General features: G+C 35.4%; 2 long non-coding RNA genes and 1 pseudogene across 3 annotated transcripts in view; 1 reads left to right on the plus strand and 2 right to left on the minus strand.

Annotated features, from left to right (window-relative positions):
• Nucleotides 1-61: 61 nt before the first annotated feature.
• Nucleotides 62-1353, minus strand: LOC147509025 (cullin-1 pseudogene; annotated as a pseudogene).
• A 16950-nt stretch (nt 1354-18303) lies between these two features.
• LOC147509026 (uncharacterized) overlaps nt 18304-23915 on the plus strand; it is a 31329-nt gene continuing 25717 nt past the window's right edge. For both annotated transcript variants that reach the window (XR_015218331.1, XR_015218332.1), the window contains exons 1-3: nt 18304-18727; nt 18847-19071; nt 19186-19354. This is a non-coding gene — a long non-coding RNA (uncharacterized LOC147509026). The remainder of the gene's footprint in view (nt 18728-18846; nt 19072-19185; nt 19355-23915) is intronic.
• LOC147509027 (uncharacterized) lies at nt 21978-22717 on the minus strand. The gene is made up of 3 exons (XR_015216487.1): nt 22466-22717; nt 22312-22377; nt 21978-22201 (listed from the first exon to the last, which is right to left on the minus strand). It is a non-coding gene; the product is annotated as an uncharacterized LOC147509027 (long non-coding RNA).

Consider the following 23915-nt stretch of genomic DNA (forward strand, 5'->3'; position numbering starts at 1 on the left):
TTTAAAATAAATAAATAAAATTATTTTAGACACATTTAGCTGCCTAAATTACTCTTCTTTTTTAGCATAGTCCTAGATTCCTGTATAGTTGTGGGTTTTCTGCCTCTCTCTCCATATAATCACGAGTAATCAAATCTTCGATACTTTTTAATTACCTTAAAGTCGGGCTTGAACATGCGGCTTAGCTGCTCAACACATTCCGACACTAGCTGCTGATGTCCCAAGACTTTCCAACTCTTCATGATCCTTACAATCGAGGCATCAATGGCAAATCGTCTATCCTTATCAACATCTTCTAACACTTTCTTCTTCTCATCAACTGGAAGGAGAGGGACCTTGATCCTTCGCATCTTGTCAGTAAACTTTGAGTTGAACTCAAAGACGTCCTTTGTAGAAATGGTTCTAGTGTTTGGGATTTTGTTCAATATTTTGTATTTCACACACGCCAAAGAGTGAAGCAATCTAGTGACATCATCCTCTGTCAAGTTTAGTTGTTCCTTGATATCAGAATAACTCAAGCTACCTGGTTCATTTACTTCATTGAATAGAAGCAGAAGCACAGCCTGATAAGTAGTCACAACCATAGTACAAAATATCTCGATATATCGCGATATTTGGGGATATCTATCCAGATTTCAGAAAAAGATATATAAATATCACGATATGTTTAGAGACATATACGACTGCAAATATCGGTGATATTTCTACGATATTTTGGAATATTTTGCGATATTTGGAGATATTTGACGATATTTTGTGTATATAATAATTTTATTTAATATTTACCATTATATTTCAAATAAATATAAATAATATATCATGATATATCAATAAATATCCACAATATCCACGATATTTGTTGATATTTTGGATATATCCACGATATTTACATGTGAAACAATGTCATATATCCCCAAAGAGGAGGATATATCAACGATACATATCCAGAAATTTAATATCGATAAATACCCATATCCTGATATTTTGTACTATAGTCACAACCAACTCGATATTCCTTTGTTCAAACTTCCCAGTGACAATACAAGTACCAAGAGAGTATATCCAAGTAAGTTTCCTGTGTTTCATTTTAGTTTTATAGTACTCCTTAAAAGCCTCCATAGACCTAACCATCTCAACATGTAAGTTCAGCCCTGCGGATTTGTAGATTAGCCAGAATCCAGTAGTTAACACGGTCATATTCAAGTCGGCCCCAGGATGTGCATGAGGATTGCTTTTGAGATATTCCTCAAAATCTTCCTGGTGTTCATTTGCATGCATGTATTTGTTAGAATTGAATTGTGGTTCAGGAAGCCCTTCTAAGAGCTTTTCCAGCTTTGTGATTCCCTTATCCATGAAGGCCCATCATTCCTCCAATAGGAATGAATAGATAGAAGATATATTTGCATGCATGTATTTGTTAGAATTGAATTGTGGTTCAGGAAGCCCTTCTTGGCTTTTCCAGCTTTGTGATTCCCTTATCCAAAGCCCATCCTTCCTCCAATAGGAATGAATAGATAAGATATAGGCATTGCTTGGAAAGTCTGAGTAGAATTTTTGTTTGGAATGTTTACTTATTTTTTCCTGAAAAATAATTATATTATTCACTTTGGGTAGAAGATACATCAAAGGATGAAGAAGAATGGGAAAAGAAGCTTTTACTAAAAACAAGGGTACAAAATCACTAAAGAAAGTTTCACTAAAAAACGGGTCGAAACTAGTTTTAAAAAATGGTACAAAATAGACGTGTTGTTATTTTGTTTTTATTTTTTTTAATCTTTTTGCCTTTATGGAAAATACCTCAAAAATATATGGGAGATATTATTGGATTTAGGCAGTTATTGGGTTATGGCAAAAATTTGTATTAGTTATGGGATATGGGAGTATTTTTATAGGTGTGTCAAAGATCACCCTTATTAAAAGGACAAATCCATATTGACTTGACTTTTTATTTTCCTTTGGTTCCAAGTATACATTTATATGCTTCGTATATAAGTCATTCATTTGAACTAGAAATAGAAAAATCATCGAGTGAAGCGAAACAAAAATGAAACACAAGATTGATCGTTTTCAATTGAAGATTAAAGTTGAATTTAAAGATTCTTCAAAACATTTAATTCGATTCAATTTGAAGGTTTGTCTCAACTTTATTATTCAAATCAAAATTGAATCGATTTGATTTTTGTTTTGGATTCATTTTATTTGTTTGTTGAATTAGAAGGTTTTATTATTATTATTATTATTATTATTATTATTATTATTATTATTATTATTATTATTATTATTAACTATCTTATTAATTTAGTTTATATTCCTTAGAACAAACATTGAGTTTTTTTTAGCATATTCAAAGTTCAATATGTTTGAGATCGAGAATCATAAAGGTATGCATTGGTGACTGTGCATACTTTGTTGAAGTAGGCCGGTTGAAGATGATTAGAAGTTTATTTTTGTGTATTTTTTTGTTTGATCTAAACATATGTAGCTCATTTGCACCAAGTTGCTTCCTGTATTTAAATCTCTTTATAGATATAACTTTTTTAGTATACACAGACAAATCACACACATGTTGTCTTGGGCTGCCCAATGACTATTATAATAACAAACTACTCTCCGAATTCATAATTTATATTCTTCGGTGTTCAAATTTCACAATGGACTGTGATAAATGGTTTAATCTTAAAAAAAACAAAAAAAAAAAAAAAAACAAAATAATAATAATAATAATAATAACTTACATAAAATGATTGATAATTGTTAATTTGATGTTACTCTAACTCACATTTAAGTCAAGTTCCTTACTCTCAATTCATGTTGAAATTTAGTTTGAGTCAGAGAATCGTCTCATGGCTAAACACTTAGTCACACATTTGCTAGATTACTCAAAAGATAACTTAAATGGGAGAAGGATTTTGTTTGGAGTTTTGATTGTACTAAACTACTAAAACTTAATTAATATGTTAGTTAAAATATCGTACAAGATTAATATGTTAGATGTAATAACATATAAGATATAATTTAAAGAGATTGAGATATAAAGATATTTGTGGAGAGTTAAATATACTCGTATTTGGATTAAGTTACTGTTTGAATTGACTTCCATTGCATCTCTAATTCTTTTTTAGTTCATAAACAAACCTAAGATAGATTCGAGTTTTGGTCTCTAACACGTTGAACTTACCTCTAAGAACAACCTGTTAGCATGAGTTTTGCCCAACCTTTACAATAAATTGATGAAGTACTAAAATATTGTGTGTATATACCTCATTCGTGCTTACAATTTACTAAAAATTTACAAAAATAAATAACATGGCAAAAAAATTATTGTACTTTGATATGGACATATGGTGTAGTCTTGGTGGCCTCTAAATCAGTAAATCATCCAACTTTGGCTTCAAGGTTGTTGTGGTAGACTAATATAGTGTGTACAGTTGTAAAATCCTTGAATGTGGCAATTAATCATAGAGCAATGCAATTGCCCATCAGCCAAACGGTTGGCTACACGCCAAATCCAAAATTGGTACATACTAATTTCCGTTTTTGAACATCATATGGGGCCTGTTTGGTAGCATGGTTTGGGTAGCCTGTATAATGAATAAGAGCATTGATAGTGGGTTTCTTGTTTGGCCCATCATTTTGAGTGGATAGCTAGCTGGACTTAATGTATAACGAAATTGGAAAATGGGTCTTAACTGGGGTTGTAGTATCCATTTAGAGAGCTGTGATTTCGTTATACTGGATTATCGTCAAGGAAAGATTGAGAGAAAAAAAAAAAAAAATAAAAAAATAAAAAATACTTGGAGAAAAATAAAAGAAAGTTAGGAAAAGAATATGGGTTCTTCCTTCCTTTTTTCCCTTCAAGGGTCGACCATCGAAAATAGCAATTTATCTCTTCTGAAAGTCCTAACCCCCACCATCTTCTCTCTTATGAAAGCATTACACACAAGCATAATCCACCATTTCCACCTTATAATCAATCATTTCCACCACATAAAATATGTAGAATTTGGGGATTCAAATAAGAACCATCTTCACAATGAGTAAAGCTTCATGTAATTTGGGTATTGAAAGTAATGGGTAGTGCTTAAAGTAATTTGGATTTTCAAAGAAGCCTAATTTTTTTATTGGACTTCAAGTAATGGGCAGTGTTTTATGTTGAATTTGAAGTTTGGAGTTTTCATGCTGAAGTTATTGATTCAGGTTTTATTTCAGTTAGATTTGAGTTTGTTTGTTTGTATGTTTTTTTTTTTTTTTTTGACGGCAAATTTTATTAAGAGTTGGTAAAAAAACAAAGAATATGAAGTACAATATGAGACAAACAATCTGACCAAACAGTTTATAAAGTAATTATTTTTGGAGTATCCACCACTAATTTTGCATACCCTAAATATGGTCAAGTACTACATAATTTTAGATGGCCAAACAGTATCTACTATCTATATAATAAAGGAGAGAGTTCTAGGTGAGATTTTTCTCTCTCCTAAGTGGCACTCTATTATGAGAGATAGCCCTTTCTCTCTCTTAGGTGGATTTCTACAATGTTTTCTACCATGCCACGTGACACTCTCTCATAAGAGTCCACATCATTGCATAAAACAATCCAAGTCTAGAAAAGTTGATTCTCTTTAAATAGGCAATTATTCCCTAACAAATAGGAAAGATAGATCTTATACTTACACCACAAATTCCGTACATATAAGAAATCCTCACTTTTGTTCTAAACTAATACTCATGCCATTAAAGGAAGGTTACCCCGAACTCCACGATGCCTAGGCTCAATCAAGACCTAAACGGCTAATCTACGTTGGGTGCACCAAAAGAGTTATCGTCATCATCTTTACTAACTAATTTTACATCATCACAATACCTAGGAGAAGGACCATGAGGAATAGGGTCAGTGCACAAAGGCACCTTTACACTACTATCAATGTTAGTTTAGTTTTTTTTTTTTTGGTAAAGTCTATCACAGTTGGCTTACAAGTCCATCTAGGGGGTTTATATCCAAATCCATTGGATACTCAGAACTGCATGTGGTCAGGCACATTACCATTTGGCATAGTACTAATCTTTTGCTCCTTGGATCTGACTTCCAATTTCTTATATCCCCAACCGCCATTTTTATTGCTAACTTGCAAGCCAAATAATTCATCACAGCTCCATTGATCACAAGGTTCTAGCTATGTAACTGCTCTTTCTACTTCGACTAGAGCGCATAAGGCCAATTAATCAAGGTTAATGGACCCTATGACCCTATCGTATAGCTACTATGTTAAGTGCTGGTTGTGCGGCACGCCGGAACAAAGTTTTCTCTGCCAGAATGAAAAGGTCGGCAGATTCAAGCTTTGAGTATGGATACACGTAGGGCTAAGTCGGCTAACTACCAGGAATGAAAACCTTCAATGTCTTGCTTAGCTAAACCGATTGAGGGCTGCACATTAGATTTTGAGCTACACTTTCAGCTTTGGTTTAACCTCATCATTGAGTTGTATAACAGCTCATGAGAGTAACACTATCACAAGCAGTAATAGAGAATTAGAGAAAAAAATTAAAAATTGTCTATACCCGCACTACCACGAGCAATATATAATAGGGAGTCCATTAGTGAAAATTTTTATTGTGTTCAATTCTCTGTCCAGGTTCCGTCTCTAGCTACATAGAATACATTACATTCTGAAATTAAAGATGAGAAGGAAGCAGGTAAGATGAGAAGGCATATATGGATCGTTCGTTAGATCAAGTACTACTTGCATTAATTTTGGTTTAGCATGTTATTATTCTACTTAGGCTGCCATATTTGAATCATCGATCACATTATCAAAATGATATTTGAGGGTATAAAACCCAAGCAAGGATGGAGCAAAGGATTCTTGATATATCAGCAATTAAATGAACAAAAAGAAGTTATGTACAACTGAGGTGGACAATCAATCCTAGGTGGCAATTTCTTACAACAGAGCTCTCCCACTTGGATCAATTAAAATTGTCACGTAGACTCATCTCTCCACTAAAACTTTTCACAAGACAATAACAAATCCAATTCATTGCCATTTCTAAACTCACTTGGTTTCTGCCGCTATAGCTAAATTAAAGTTTTACCTAGACATGAGAAGAGAAAAAGAAACATTTCAGTTGATCAAGTTTCGAGCCTGATTCGCATGCCTTAAAAGGTACAATAGCCCAAGCATCATATCATATAGCAAAACCCAATTCATGGATGAAAGTTTTGCTAGATAACTGGTGGTTAATGCGTTACTGTGGAGTTTAACTACTAGCAATACATGTATGTCACCAAGATGCGAGTCAGAAACATCTTTGAGAAGATTAGAAGATTTCCCGTACCCCTTTTAATTATACAGAAAACAGTCCTCAACAGGATACGATGTTCATCAAACTTCAGTGAGCAAGTGTTTTCAAAATTGAGCTTTCCCCGGGGAAATATTATATTATACTACACAATTGTCGACTACAAGTTTGGCCAAAGTCTGGACAAGTATTACATTTCAGCATCACATAGTTAACTTATTAGAGCAAATTCTATTAGCAATCGAATTGTGTTGCTCATCTTCTATATATTAACAATAACTTTTCCTACTCATCGTCCTGCTCATATTCTGATTACTATATTTTTTTTCATTACCATTGTAAAGGTTATATTTCATTGACCTTACAAATGTAGGCAGTTAAGGGGAAGGTGGTGTTTGTGATTGGATTTGACCGAGTTTGTATGGACGAACTGCCTACGTATCGAGTTCTCTCTATGGGGGGAAACTTGAATCAGGTCAGACGTAGTTCCTCATCCTCTTTACATAGGCAAGGTGTCCGCACCTCTTGCATTCCCACATCAGGTCAGATCTAGGTCTTCAGGTCATTCGCTAGCCTTGATGACGAGTTATGGTCATTTATCATGAAGCGTGCCCGAAGCTCCGGTCTTGATGGCGGTAATAAAGACATACGTTACAAACCGTTGCGGAACGAGAGGAGTGAGTGCTATGTAGGTCGCTTCTGGATGAGATCACCCACTCGACTCGAGTCCCTTTGAAGTGAGCTCACATGATGAATGTGTGAGATCGGTTGGTGGTGAGGTCACTCTGAGCGCGAGTTGAGTATGTTGTTTGCCTAATTCGAGTCACTATGAAGCGAGCTCTGAGGACGAGGATACGAGGTCAGTTGGTGGTTCTGTATGTGTTGGACACGTGTCTAGTATCCATTGGTTGTGGATATTACTCCCTCACACAGTCCCATCTCAGTAGGTCGCTATATCCAAAATAGAGATCTGTTGAGAGAAAATGGTGGCATGTGTATGGCACATACGAGGGTGTGGGTATTTTTTAAACTGGATAGGAACCGCTTCATTTTAGGGTGGGTGAAAATATCACGTACTTGAAAAGACCGCGCATAAGAAGACGTGTCAGTCTAGGTCTAGGTGTAATGATGATTTGCGTTGGAAACTGAGACCTCTAACACTACAAGAAAATTGAGCTTTGGCCACAGGTACAAGCAAGCTTTAGCCACGGTTATTAACTGTTGCAAGTGTCCAACGGCCTATAGCCGTGGCCAAATTTTTCGGTGGCCGTGGGGTATTGTTTGTGTATTTGGGTCTCACTTCTCATTTTAGCCACGGTTGTGTCCATTGTTTTTTCAACCGTTGGATTAGACTTGGTTTTCGATGTCTGGTTCGGATCACATTAATTAAAATGAGAGGAGATGTAAAACAATTATCAAATATCGAAAGAGATGTAAACCTCTTATTCTCTCTCTTCTCTAAAATGAAATTTTCTTCTCTCCTCTATCAAATCTTTCCTCCCCCTTCGTCTCTTACTCTAGGACAAGCATATATTTTTTCCCTCACACACACTAGGGTCGCGAGGACCAGGTTCGATTTCTATCTCATATCTATTTTTTTCGATTTTATTTGCTAATTTAGGGTCTTCTAATTTTAATTGTTGTACTCTCTCCATTTGACTGTTCTCTACTCTCTCTTCTTTTTCACTACCGACTAAAATTTCTGGGTTCCTTCAATCATTCTCGATTTATCGCAGGTATGTCTCTTTTGTTCTCCATTTTCATTAAAGAATTTTCTTTGAAGGGACGACATTCCACTAGCAGGTATGCTCTTCTCTTTTGCTTTATTTAGTTCAGAATTGTTGATTGGAAACCGCAACTAGGGGAAGGAAGTGTGATTTCTAACAATGGAGGTTTCTGTATACAAAAAAAGGAAAATATATATTATCCTTTTGGGAAGTTGTTGTATTGTACACTACACCATAACAAGGAAGTTGTTGTTGTACTTTGCTATTATCACTATTGTTCGATTTTAATTGACAAGGACAAGGCATTTTGCCAACTTAAAGGTTATAAATTATTGGCATTTTACTAGCTGGTTCATTTTAAGATAAGGAGTTGAGAATTTAACTTTCATATCTTCATTTGTGGTTGAGTATATATATATATATTTGCCCCTTTTAAAATTATATTGTCTTTGTTTTGGATGTCTTGGTGATCTGGGTGGTGCAAAATAGGTTTTCATTTCCGCCCCAAGCAAAGATGCTCATATGTTTGTTATGGGTGGGGAATATAAATCTGACATCCACATTACCTCAAATGTTAGCTGTGTCAAAGTTGGTTCCATTGGGGTTTACTAGTGCTAGCAATATTCATGCACAAAGACTTGAAATCATTCAGATCACGACTGGATCGAGGGAGTTAGACAAGATTTTAGAAGGTAAGTGTCTAGTATGTATGATAAGAATTTCGGGTTTGAAACGCCAAACAAATGAACCAAATAAAGTGCTAATAAAGGGTCATTGTATTGCTTTAACATGGTCCTTCAATCATTGTTTATATTATTTAATGTAAACAGATCTGGATTTGCTTTTTTTTACTTAAATTCAATTGGTTACGCCAAAAGTACAAAGGTTAAGAAAAAAGATAACCTATATCTTTCATGTTAAATAAACAGAAGATTAAAAAGTACGTCTTCCATTAGTCCTATCACTCTTTCCGTTGGATCTCTAGCAAGTAATGCTTACGGGAAATAGTTAAGGATGGCTTCCTCCATTAAATACACTAAAGCGGTTCGATCTTTATGATCTAAGACCCAATAATCATTTATGCGTTCGGCTTGAATGTGAGGGTCAACCTCTTCTTCTCACCGGCAAGATCATCAACGGGTTCACTATCATCCGAAATGGGGGTAGTGCTAATGACACTAAACTTGAACGGTAATCGCTACTCATGGCAAGAGGAGAGCGGAAACACTAGTCACCCCGCTTCTTCCTGGTCTTGATTTCAAAGTGTAGGTAGAGGAATGCGCTACATTTGTCACCGATGGTCGTGAAGTTGCTTGGGATTCTTCGTCCAATGTCCATATGCCTTAGTGCCATATCTAGAGAGCTTTTTGAGAGTGTTCTTCCAAAGCCCGAATTCGGGAGAAGATGATTTCCTTGCCGGATGAATCTTGCATTGGTTATCTTGCCTTGGAGGTGCCGGTTTCCTCATGTTTACCAACTTTCAACCATCTTGGTTCCAATCATCGCAGGGCTTAAGTTGTCTCCATCATTGGAGTATGCCATTCGATATATGCCTAACAATTTGAAACTTCCCTTTTTTCGATGTACTAGGATTTGAGGAAGCATCGGTTGACAAACCATGCATCTCGAGGCTATCGTGGTCCGGATCTCATTGTAGAACCGCCATTAGGTAGGGTTGGATGTGGTGTAGTTTTTGGCACCAACTTGCCCACCGAAGATGATGGCGCCCATGAGGCCTTACACTCTATATGTTGTCAATTGGGTTGTTGATTCCTCATTTGTGGTTCTTGACATTGATTTGGACATGCATGGTGCTAAGCTGGTATCTGTTGGTGTAGAATTTTTGCGTAAGAGGTTTTGACCTTGTTTTTGAAATCGTGGGCTTATTGGAAGGTAAGGCAGCCCTAGATTGTGTAGACTTAGATGAGAGAGGAATAGCGGGGTTTCCAGATAGAGTTTGCCGTCTAGAGGCGGCTGAAACTTGGCCACCTGATGATGATGTAGTGCTACCAGATTCTGCACTTGAAGAGTTTGACCCAGGGGAAGAAATTTGCTTAGGTGCACACTCTTCCCCTGGACCAGTGTGAACTTTACTGTTTGCAAACTTCGACTTCAATGCAGCAGGGAAAGCTTTAGTAGTTTTGTTCTGACTTGTATTAGTTTGTTGAGATTCCATCTCCAAAGAAGAAAAGAGCGGTGTAACAGGCGGTGTTGTTAGGAGCCAGTCATAATCGTTCTTTTGTAGCGTTTCTGTTTTGTAGCGTTTCTGTTTTTTTGGCATTCTTTTGTGTTTTCTTGTTTCCTACAATGTTTTGTAGGATATCCCATCCTAATTTGTCTTATTTATATATACGAAATATAAATAAATGTTACCATATTGATGTGATTCTCTTTTTGTTGTTATCAAAATATCCGGTCTGAGATGGCCCAAAAAAGGAAATACCGGTGTCCTTTGATAAACCATTGTAGTCATATGTAAACTTCTTGGATATCTCGGAATGGTACTAGACGATAAGTCCATTTTGACCCTTCCCCAACCCCTAAAAGTAAATGAAGTACTAATAGTAAGACATGGTGAAAAATATCAAACTTTGTTCTCGAAGCTTGTGAATGTGTCAAGCTTCTTCCTTGTGCGCACATCTTTTACCTCTTTCCTGGGTTGTCAATAACAATGCCGTTTTATGCTTGTAGGGTGATTATGAGAAAGCTGGATTCTATTACATGGCATCTGTCAAGGAAATTAGTAGGCCTCGTGACTTTGTGTTGCCTTACTACGGTGGGTGTTGATTGTTGAAATTTATGTATCTTAACATTTATAAATATGATGTGCTTCTGCTCTTTGACAGTTTGACTGCTTTTAGTTTCTTTTATTATTTGCGATCAGGTTGTACCTACAAATCTGATTATCAATTTTTGAATTAGAAATACAAAGTGAATCGACAAAATTTATTTTCTTCGAACACTATCCATGAGACCTTTTGATCTGCTATCTCCAGTTATTGAGGTTCCAAGACTTTGCTAAAGTCTTCCAAGATGAATCAGATGTAGGGACTGTATTAAAGGAGCATCTCAGGATCAAAAGACACCTTCGTATCATAAGTCATCGGTATCGTGCATTTATCCTATGCTCTAATTATTATCACAACCGGTCGGTTTGCATCCTTGCTTGATACAACTTCAGTCTCATGCTGAAATTACAATTTACAATTTGGAGAACTTGCGATGAAGTCTTGCCCATCTTTAATTTCCTACCATTTTTTTTTTTTTATTTATTATGGGAGAGTGAGATGAATGAGTTATATAGTTTTAACACTCCAGAAACGTTTTAGTTGATAATAATTAGTCAATAGATAATATTGTTACACAGGCTTTGCGGGGGAAACCAAACACTTTAGACTTTTTAGTTTAGGTAACAGGGTTTCATGATGGTGTTTATTGTTGCTTGTCGCACAATAGACTTCCGCACAAAAAAACAAAAAAAAAATACTTAGGCATGGTAACAAAGTTCGTAGAGATCTTAGCAGCAAAAAGAGAGATGCAACGTTTTGCTGATTAATGGCATTATCGTTGACAAAGATATGAGCCATCCCCAGATGCCAAAAAAAAATCGAAATGCTAAGATTGCTATCCTGACATGTCCCTTTGGTAGCCTAAAACTAAGCATAAGGTTGACTTTGACAGTGTTGAAAAGTTTCGAACTTTACATCCACAAGAGCAGAAGTACTTTGATGATATGGTTCAGAAGTGCAAGGTATGGTTTAATTTCATGGAACTTGTTTAAGTAATTGGAACAACTAAATCAATTCGAATGATAGGAAATGGGGCAAAGCCTACTTTCTTTGCTCTGTGAATGAGAAAAAACTAAACACTATTTTTATACATAACACAATATAGTAATTATGTTTTGTTGGTTAACACTTGAAATCGACTCATCGCCTAACAAGTTTTAAAGTTCTAAAATTTACTTTGTTTTATATTATATTTTGTTGTTTTTTGTATATTGTTGTCATATAGTGTTAGGTCGTTTTGGTTGGGTGAGGAGCATTGGGCTTCCAAATGTTGAATATATAAGAATGATGATTGGTGCTTTGGAGCTTAAGAATAATGATTGGCTCAAGGCAAAAAGAGACGCTGCAGGCTACTAGAGAGGCAACCGATGGGAAGGATTCTTATTCTCTTTGGAGAGGCAACATGAAAAGGTACATGACAAATGAACGTAATATGCAAACTTTGATCGAGAAGAAGTTGAGCGTTGTTTAGATCTTTGGGAATGGTGATGTTTCATTATTTCAATTTTTGTAGGAGTCATTCTCAATAGTATTTGTAAATTCTTTTATGTAGGTTAGCATTTCTAATTGGATCTATTGTGTAAAAAAGTCTTATGCCAAGTACCTATCGTATATGAAATGTTGAATTGTGGATAATGCTTAGTATTCCTGTGGGTTTGATTGGAATGGTAGAACTTTGTAAGAACTGCAGGTGTGGTGTGTGATGGCGTTCAAACCAAACTTTTTTTTTACCTAATTCAAGTCATTTGCCACGGCCTAGAACCGTGGCCAAATTATAGCTCTAGTCCACAAAAAAGCATACCCCACGGTCCATGTTAGCATTGGCCACAGTTGAATGCTGTGGCAAAAGGGTTATTAGCCACGGCCCATGGAACGGTTCAAAACCGTGGGCAAAAAACAAGTTTTGGCCACAGCCCATAGCTGTGGCAAGAGATTAGCCACAGGCGCATTGGCAACGGTCGTGCAACAGCTTATAGCCGTGGCAAAAGGTCTTTAGCCACGGCCATAAACCGTGGCTAATGCTCAGTATTCTTGTAGTGTAAGGGAGGATTTTATCTCTCCTAGGTGGCACTCTAATATGAGAGATAGTCTTTTTCTAATAGCCTACAATACCACGTGGAACCTATTTAGAGAGTTTGAGTATATTTCTACTTCCTATATATTTTACCAAAGAAAAAAAACTTGCTAAAAAATAGTTTTCTCTCTCCTAGATGGCTTTCTATCATGCTTTCTACCATGCCACATAAAACCTCCTTAGAGAGTTTGATTGTATTTCTACTTTCCATGTTTGGGCAAGAGAGTTCTAATTGGCAACCATATATAGAAAATGTTGCTAAAAAATAGGTAATTCTAAGTCAAATTTGGAAACTACCAAGTATGGTCGCAAACCAATCCTATTCGCCATGAATTGATAAGAAAAGACCTACTAAAAAGGTCTAATTAATCTGATAGAAAACGTTGGTATGATCTGCTCAAGAAGTTCATATTTAAAAATGCACTGCATTATTAAATTTATTAAGTGTTTTAACTAATTAAGGAAATAATTTAAGGAAACAAAGGATTTTTTTTTGCCCAAATAGCGTACAACTTACTAATGACCCTAGCGTTCCTTATATTTGTGGGAAACTGATGAGAATACAGTTGGGTACCAAGTTAAGTCCATACCAATTCCTGCCTAATTGTTTTATTTTTATTTTTTATGTAGAGACTTATTGAGTACATAAGCGTGAAATAGATTTTAGCTTTTGAAATGTGCAAGATTAAAAATGGTGAAATATCAACGAAGCATTTTTGTATTGTTTGGAAATCAATGTCTAACCCGTATTTATATTTTTTTTTCCGATAATCAATGTCTATTGTATGGCAATTATGTTAGGTTGCTTATGATTCAATAACTGAAAAGCGCTTCCTTTAGAGTTCAGATGCTCATGGATGTAAGGATGTTATCCGTCATTACATCAGCTCACATTAATTGGGTCTTAGGGACATTATAGACCATGCATCTTGCCTAGACTCCCAGAGGCACATATATTTTACGGTCATGTGAGTGGGGTGGTTTACACTTTACACACAAAAAGGTGGTTTCTCTGGGAATTCAACATACACACTCCAAGCTGCGTGCAACAATTCTAGAGAGGACATGTTAGTTATAAAACAATCCTTAAATAGACGACCTTTGAGAGTTAAGGATACAAGTTTTGGAGTAGACATCTTGATCTTGCAAGACTTCCTGTTGTACTCATTTACTACTACCAAGTTCTGAAGTTGAGGAGCACAGATGATAAGACTATTGATAGGTCCAATATTACAGTATTTTAAGCTCAAATTTTCCAAAATAGGATAATTCAATACTACTTCACCAGGGGAAATAGAGCATGAATTAATTTCAAAATTTTAAGTTGCATTGAACTGGGAAGTCAAGAAACTACGGAACTTGATGATACTGAGATTGTTGATTATATATATATATATATATATATATATATATATATATATATATATATATATATATATATATATATATGGGGTAGGTTCCGTTTACAACACTTTTTTATACAACGTTTTATACAATACCCTTAAAATGTGAATTAAGCCTTGATTCCTTGTAGATATGATCTCCACACCATGGAGATCATCTCCACAAAAATTCAGCTCATTTAAAATTCATAATCATGAGAAATATTGTTCTCAACCTATGAATTTTTATCAACGGTCTAGAAATATCGATTTTGTAACTTTTTTTTTGGCAAACTTAGAAATGTTCAAAGGACCCAATTTTTGTGGAGATCACATCCATGGTGAGAACATCTTATCTACAAAATATTAGCCTTTAAAACATCTTGAAGGGTCCGGTGGGAGGTATTGTATAAAGCGTTGTATAAAAAGTGTTGTAAACGGAACCTACTCCTATATATATATATATATATATATATATATATATATATATATATATATATATATATATATATATATATGTTGTTGAACTGCAACTATAATCCAGTTAATGATTGCTCCACATCACAGTATCGATCACAAGATAATTGGAAGTTTTGTATATCGGAATCATCACAGAGTAACAAAACTTGGTCCACGAATTCTAAAGTTTGTAAGGTTGACATGTAGTACTTAACACAACCAAATTGAAACTAATTTAGTGATGATCGAGTTAGATAATGATTCATCTATTTGTATGGTTCTCCAAAATGGTAATGAAGGAAATGAGAGCAATAATGACGACATGGTTAAGATGTTGTTTGATTAGCTGCTGAAAAAGCACATCCTTCAAAGGAAGAAACCAAATTAAAGGAGAATCTCAGGAGCAATTGTGTTTTTGGGGACTTTTCCACAAAATGCATGAACTGAATATAAAACATAATGTTGTCACCTTCTCATCTATTTTGAATGCTTGCAAGTAAACTATACTCTATAATCCTGTTATGTCATGATATGTTTCTCTCTTTTTTCTCAAGATAATAGAGTTTGATGTGAGTGTAGCAGGGGCATTGAGTTTGATAGTACAACTAGTCTAGACAATATGCGTTCAATTTGTGTTCAATTCCTATATGTAATGCATATATGCAATATAATTATGTTGGTCATGCAATTGCACGTATTACATGATTGAGCGGTAGAGAATTATTGAAGAAGCTAGAAAATTCTTAACAAGTGCAGAAACGTTGGCAGTCTATGTGATTTGGACAAGACACAGTAAGTCAAAACAAGTTTGCAGTGGAGAATATATAACCAAGTATGGAACACATGGAGAATGGTAGCTAGCAATATTAGGAAGCACTCAAGACTCGGTAACGAATATGTTAGAATAGAAGAATGTGTATTAGCGAGAAATATGATTGTGAGTGTATGGCCCAAGGAATTAATTACTACTTACTATGAAATTCAGTGTGATATGGATAGGGGATGAGTTTGGTTTGAGGATGACGACTGGGCAAGAAAAAGCTTAACTCAACATTGTCTTAATTTGAAGGTGTTGTACATCCAAGCTCGATCAATGCCTAAAGTAGAGCTCAAGGCTTTCAATGTCCTGTTCAAATTCATAAACAAAATATATCCACTAAAAACCTTATGCATAATAGTGTGGCAGTATATGCAGGGGAGTCACTCAAATGTAGGTGAAGATACTGGCCTGGACAAAGATAAAGCTTCTGAAATTACTAACACTTTAAAAACTAAGACCACTGATGCTATTTTAAAGTTGCAAAGTTGTTAAAACTTAGATACTCAATAATTAGCTCATTATCTTGCATTAATTCTTCTAAATATTTCCTATTCCTTTTTATAATTTCGCGGACATCTAAGTGTTAAATTTTATAGGTTAAATTATGGATTTTTTTTTTTTTTTTTTTTTGATATAGTCCATGGTACGAAGGTTTTTCACATTATAGAGCGTTGGTATTTTAGCTATGAGAGCATGTAACATTTTTTTTTAAAGCAATTATGTAGGGGATTGTACCTCTGTTGATTGTTTTACTATGAGTTTTTACGAAGCAGTTTAAAAATTGTCATTACTAAAGGTGAACGTGTATATGCTTGACTTGATAGCTTCATTTTTTTTTTTTATGGGAAAAAATTCAATTTTTGTGATACCTAAAAGAGTCCGACTATATGGGATTTCTTAAAGACTACAATGTATATATACAAATAATAGATTGCTTAGAGACTACAAAGTGCAAAATTTTGAAATGGAATTGGATTAAAAAAATTCATCCTATATATTATGCAAAATAACTGAAAGAGGCGGGCGTATGTACGGGTCAAAATCTAGTATCGACTGTTATATTGGAGTGAAGATTGGACGAAATCTTGACTTGTCATCTTGTTGTAAAAACAAACGAGAGAAAAATCTAACATCCCATCAAAGACCATTAATACTGAGTAGTTGAGAATGCTCCCAGGCACCCACATCAGCCCCCTTTTTTTCTCGGAATGACACATCAGATTTTTCTTAAAAAAAGTAAATATACGCCCTTTTTTGTAGATTTCAATTGTCCGTGACTCACTCAAAATAGATAAAAACCCCATTCTTAAATCTCCAAATTCAATTCTTTTCTACTTCACATTTTTTTTTTGTAGATTTCAATTGTTCCTAACTCACTCAAAATAGATAAAAACCCCATTCTTAAATCTCCAAATTCAATTCTTTTGTACTACTAAATTTTTTTACTCTTTCTATTCTCTTTGGTTCGTTCGGAAATTTAAAACCCGTTCTTTTTCACAAAGATTATTTCTTTATTTTGATTTTATTGTTCTGGTAATTGTAGTGCAATCCTAAGTTTTTCCACACTTGATGGTAGTTTGATAGTCGTAGCTTTTTTGGGTATTCCAGTGTCAAGCAAATGGACAGAACTCTTCCTGATGGCTCCTTTGCCAATATGGATTTTGTGACTTACCAAAAAGGTGGATGGTTCAGAAATCAAGCAAGTGAAGGATCCTCTTCCTGAAGGTTTCTTTGAGAAGGATGATGCCCACACAAAGAGGGACGTTGTTGGTTCAGAAGTCAAGCAAGTGAAGGGTGCTCTTCCTGAAGGCTTCTTTGATAACAAAGATGCAGATCAACGTGCACGTGGCATTGAGCCTGTTAAAATTGATATCAATGAAGTTCTTCTTCTTATTCTCGAATCTCCTGCATGCGTGTCTGATGTTTGTAATTACAATTTGCTCATTCAATTGTGTAGCACTTTGAAGTAACAGTACTTATTGTAACGTGTTAAAAGTCGGAATATTAACTTCCATTAATAATTTTACTGTGATCATGAGTTTTTAGCCCGGCTTAAAACCTTTAGGACTATTTTTTTAAAGGTTAAGTATTTATGTATCTTATTTTGTATAGTCATGGCTTTTTTTTTTTTGTTATTCTATCTGGTATTATTTTTAGAATTGTAGTTCATTTGATTCTCCACTGCACTTTGTGTTTGTGTGTGTGTATGTGTATCTCGCGAATATTCACCCGATTATGTATGCACTATGTTAATTTTAAAAGGGCGCATCTGTTACATAGTGTCTTGATCTGTTTTCATTTAGTATATGTCGTTGTTATTTGCGAACTATATAAAACTCAAATAACTATTGATTTGGACTTAGACAACAAATGCAAGTATCTACAGCACACACCTTATTATTTCTCCTTTTCATTTTATGGGTTTGACCTTCATGATTGCAGAGCAACAAGAATCGTCCGCTAGCAACTAGATAGGACCTGTTGCCAAAATGTCACTTCCGAGCTATAGGTAATATCTCTAAGATTAGCTTTGTGTTTTGATGAGATGATCTGAATCTGAGGTTTAACTGATACTTTTTGTGTGGCTGGATTCTTTGAAATTATTGGTTACATTTCAGATGTGCATCTGTTTCTTTTTGACATAGTAACAATTTTCTTATATTAAATTGCTAGGCAGGCTTTTGCAGTGACGAAAAAGCTTAGAAAAAGATCGAAAGCGACGGTGATCGTTTCCTACACCCAAGCTTCTCCCAACCACTGACAAAAGTGCGTAACTTCAAGCCAGGTGTATAATCATTATTATACATCCTATTTCTTTTTCCACTATGAAAGGTTTGGCTTGCTAGGCATTTGTCCTTAAGTCCTTCAAGGAGGCCAGTTGTTCGTGTTGGAGAGAGCGCTCGACCGTCGCCACAACTCTACTTCGGCTGAGCTTCTGAACTCTATTTCTTCCTCTTTTAAGCTCTTCCTTCTCTTATGGGACTTGAAGCCAAGTATGAAGATGAGGCTTTTCTCCCCTCGATAGATCTGACAAAGCACGCCTTACTAAACAGGGGCACTTAGCTATCCCTAAAATGATTCAACCGAAAAGCGAAGGCCAAGGACAGGGGGTCATGGAAGTGTTTCGAGCCAAGTGCCTAGACGAAGTCTGACCAATTTTTACTAATAGTCTTAACGTATCTCTCTCTCTCTGGATCATTTCTTTAAGTCAGCATAACAAATCAACTGATTGTTCTATATTTAGTTGTGTGTCTGGTAATGCGATCCTTTTTTTTTTTTTTTTTTTTTTCTGTAGGCTATGGGATCTTCTTTTGAAGTTTGTTGATCGCACACGTAAGCGTATTTGCCCATCATATCCAAAAGATGTTTATACTAGAGGCTGTGATGGTGTTGTGAATGATAAGCATAGAGTTCGCATGTTGAAGGGTCTTCAAAGTCATGCCAAGGACAGGGGGTCGTGGAAGTGTTTCGAGCCAAGTGCCTAGACGAAGTCTGACCAATTTTTACTAATAGTCTTAACGTATCTCTCTCTCTCTGGATCATTTCTTTAAGTCAGCATAACAAACCAACTGATTGTTCTATATTTATTTGTGTCTCATGGTACTGATCCTACTTTTTTTTTTTTTTTCGTCAGGCTATGGGATCTTCTTTTGAAGTTTGTTGATCGCACACGTAAGCGTATTTGCCCATCATATCCAAAAGATGTTTATACCAGAGGCTGTGATGGTGTTGTGAATGATAAGCATAGAGTTCGCATGTTGAAGGGTCTTCAAAGTCATGCCAAAGGGAATGATAACATATTGGTAATATTACTCTGAATTTCTCTGTGCATCATAAATTATTTTATATTGCAATTTAATCGGACAAATAGAGTTAAATAAATTGTTTCTTCTTCCAGTGCAATGATGAGAAAGAATACTACTCTGTTACTTTTTCCCCTCAGCCAGTTTCTTCAGATGACATTGAGGTTTCTGAAGGTTCTCAACGTCGGTCGACAGGACTCAATAACTCCAGAAATGGAATCAATGATGGTGATATATTTTGAAGAAAGGAAAGTTTTTTAGTTGGAAGGACCAAAAGTGCAATACTTAGATTAGATAGGAATAGTTGTGTAGGGGATTGTGGAGAAAGGTTGGTTCTTTTCTGATCATGCTATTAACAGAAGTGTAGGTAGTAGTAATGGTGCAAAGCAACAATCTAATCGGCATTCGTTACGTTCAGGTACTTATTGTTTTGCCCAAGTTGTTTATATATTTGTTTTTAGTTCTCTTGAAATTAAGTCATTGTTATTGCTTATTGTTGTAATAGAAAAGCATTCCAGCAGTTTTGGTAGAAATCATCATTATAGGGACTGTGATGCATACCACAACGGTGAGAGATCAGTCCAAGGGGCTGAGAGATCATTATTCATACAGAGATCCTTATCCCACTGCTTTTGAGGTGTCCAATTACTTCACTGGTAGGAATGATGCATATAAGCGTTCACAGTCTATGGTAGTATCGAGGGAAAAATGGTGAGTTACGTTTCTCAACGAAAAGCAACAGATTCAAGAAAAGAGTATAACAACAACAAGTCTTTGGGGCAGCTTTGGATTTGGAAGTATTCAGAAGGCTATGTTTGAAAGGCGTTTTCCCTCTCTTGAAGCTGAAGAAAGGCAAGTAAGTCCTGATATATCTAGAGTCCCATCTCCTAGAACTTCGTCCATGATTGGACTTGATGGGCTGGCTTCTTCTATGGCAGAAGTGTGTGCCTTAACTGGAAGCAACAACACAGTAAACTCATCTGTTCAACAGAACACTCCTCTCATCAGCAGCTGTTGCATGCCACTTGCATCCATCAATAACTATGCCACCCCTGCTCAAACTAGCATGGTTGCACCATTCACTGGCCTCAAGTCCACTTCGGCTTTCCCCGTTACCCGAAAGGTCAACGACATCACCTTTATCTCTAGCAATGGAGGAAAAGTTTCTTGCACGGAGAGAAATATCAACACCACCCAGCTCAAGTGGGAATTTAATCTTCTTGGTAGGCCAATGGATGTTTGCGACTTTAATCGTCGTGATTGGATTAATGGGTCGGAAAGGAGGGTAGCTCCGGGATTTGTTAAAGGGGGTGATTCGGTCGTTTGGTCGAGGAAATTTTCTGATCAGGTCTGTCATCGTTCGGCTTTACAACATGTACTGGAAACTATACGGGGTGCGAAGAGAATGATAATGGGTCGTACCATTCAAGAGACGGGAATTAATGGTGTTTGTGATAACAAGGCGATTCGAATTGATGTTGGTATGTCCAAAGGGTGTGGTGATGGATTGCCTTAGGTGTTGGAGATTGATAGCAATTCGGAGTTGCGTGTTTTGTCGGTGAAACCATTGCCTCAGAAAAGAAGAAGACGTTACGAATGTCAAGGAAGGGATTGGAGTCTTGAAACCAGAACATGGAACACAACAAATACAAGTTGAAGCTTTGGTCAGTTTCACTTCAGTGTCTCATACGATGCAGTCTGGAATTGAATTGGTTGCTAGACAAGTGATTAATATATTTTAAATCTTTCTTACCATATATTACTAAGCTTTATTGTAAAAATGAAATGACGTTTTTGAGGGTCTACTAGCTCTATGACTGGATTCCCTCTCTGAAGTGGTAGTAAACTTTGGTAATAGTTATGCTTAATTCGAATTATTTAGAAGCCAATGCTCAGAGCTATTTATTTTCATAAAAATGAATCGAGGGGATATACGGATACGCCTCACTTTCACTTCCACTCCCCAAAACCAATACTTCCAGCACTGCAGACGTTAAAGTTGTTCCATGATGATAGAGATTACCAATTACGATGTTCAAGAAAATATTATTAGTTGAATTAAGGATGACCAACTGATAGGATGATTAATATCTCAGTAATTTCTATTATGATGTTAGTTGGTTAGGTTCACTCTTAAATAGAAAGTGAAACTGATGATGAATTTCAAGATGAAATGAATCTTAGGAACTATAAATCTTCTGAAATTGGAGCAAAAGATATTCACAACTGATTTGCCGAACTCAATACTTAACGCCCCAAAACTATCTAAATGTTGTCTTGCAGCACCTATATATTATCCACAACAACTGATGGGGCTGAGCTTTATACTTGCACCCCATAATTATCTAGACATTATCTTGCAGCACCTATATCATCGCAGAGGCTTATTTTGCAGTGAAATCTTAACACGAGCTAGCACAAACATGAACAGAGCTATTATATAGGATCTAGGAATAGGATCCTGTTTTATCTTGACGAAACTAGGAATTAAATTAAATACACACAAATTAAATAATGTTATCTTACTTGCATAGAAATTCAACTCAAATGTCCAAGGATAAATTTAAGAAGTCTTATACAGTTAAAACTCTAAAGCTAACTCAGTTCTTACACAATTACAAATCCTATAGTGTCACATATCTTAAACTCCCCAACGCCCTTAGCACCTCCAAGAGTTTTAACACCCCAAGCACAGGTGACAATATAAATAATTCCCCCAAACACTTGCAACTTAATCATAGCACTGATAAAACCCATCACCAAGAAGGGCACTGGAAGACAACCCAAACGCCGATGCAAATGCGCTTCCAATACGACCCAAAGGTTGTTGATACAATCAAGTAAGTGCTGGCAAAGAAGACAATTTCTAAATCATTATTAGCTGCAGTGAATAAGAGCAGCAGCTATAAGAAGAGTTAAAGCTTTAGCCAAAGAGAGGAAGAGTTGTTCAGGTTTACCTTATGGATGAAGAAAAAATATATACCTCCAGAATTGCTCGGTACAATAGGCGATGTATTCTTACACTGAAAAGGAATAATGGTACGAATTGTTAATTTTTATTTTACACACTTTATATATATTCTAACAAAATAATATATTGAAGGGTCTAACCTTATGCGAATATATTGAAGGTTCTAACCTTATGCGTCATAGAAGAATTATGATGTCTGCAAATACAAAGAGCAACCATAGAGAAATTTTTTTTAAAAAGCATAGAAGAAAACATCCACAACTAATGGAATATCAAAGTCACACTGGTATGTAACTTGAGAAATAAAAAAATACCGTTTTATACTCTCATTTGATTTTAAGATATTGTATAGATGTAAGTAACTGATATCTATATTTTTCTTTATGCCTTTATTACAGAGGAATTGATACACACACAGGAATTAAATGAGCAACAGAGCAATCATTTAAGTAATAGTACTGGTATGAACTTACTGATTTTATAATGACATAACAATTTTAATATCCTTTCCACAGGAAATGCCTAAAGTTGACCCTTTTTTGGTATAATTCTCAAACAGTCAATGTTGAATCTACAAAGGAACAGACTGCTAAAATAGCTCGGCTTAATCGAAGTCGTTTGTTGGCTTTAAAGAAACGTAATCATTTGTTGGCATCCAAGGAACACAACTTGCGTTCAAATAAAGGTAAAATTGTATTTTATATTTGATTGAGGATTAATTAAAGTTTTTGAAATTTCATATTTTTTATTACACAGGCCAAATAGGTACTTTGAATCTTACAGATGCTATGCGTCGTATAATGACTTCAATATCTCAAATCTCAAATATCAGTGAAAGGAATAAACGATTGCAAAAGCAAAAAAAAATTCATTGTGATCTAAGCAAGTATACTAACAGTGATGGTATGTGTTTTCTTCTTCAATTTTGATATTTTATTCAAAATGTTTGCCAAATTCACAACTAATTTTTATATTTTAGGAGTTCATGACTTTGGACCACCAACTGAAGAATGTATGTATTGTGGAGCAATTCTTTGGGAAGAAGAAAGAAACAACAAAGGAAAATCATCTGTTCCAACATTCTCTATATGTTGTGGAGAAGGAAAAGTTCAACTTCCACTATTTGAGGCTACCCCTGAGTTTCTTAATAAACTCTTAGACTTGAAAGGAGGAATAAGATCTACTAAATTTAGAAGATATATACGGACATACAACTCCATGTTTCAATTTACAAGCAGGAGGGAAGATAGATAAGACTATCAATGATGGAAGAGGTCCTTATTTTTTCAGAATAAGTGGGCAAAATCATCATAAAATTGGGTCTTTTCTTCCATTCAAAAATAAGCCTCCTCAATTTGCCCGATTATATGTATATACGATACTCAAAATGAATTGAAGAATAGGATGCAAATATTCAATGAATATAATGAACTTCCTGATCCTGCAATTGTTGATGGATTGATCAAAATGTTTGATCAACACAATAAAGTTGTACAGTCTTTTAGGATGGCTAGAGACAGATTTAAAGAAGATCAAATGATTGATGTCCGCCTAAGACTTATTAATTCTCGACAGAGTGATGGAAGACAA

The sequence above is a fragment of the Coptis chinensis genome, chromosome 3 (genome assembly GCF_015680905.1).
Source record: "Coptis chinensis isolate HL-2020 chromosome 3, ASM1568090v1, whole genome shotgun sequence".
Classification (NCBI taxonomy): Eukaryota; Viridiplantae; Streptophyta; class Magnoliopsida; order Ranunculales; family Ranunculaceae; genus Coptis; species Coptis chinensis.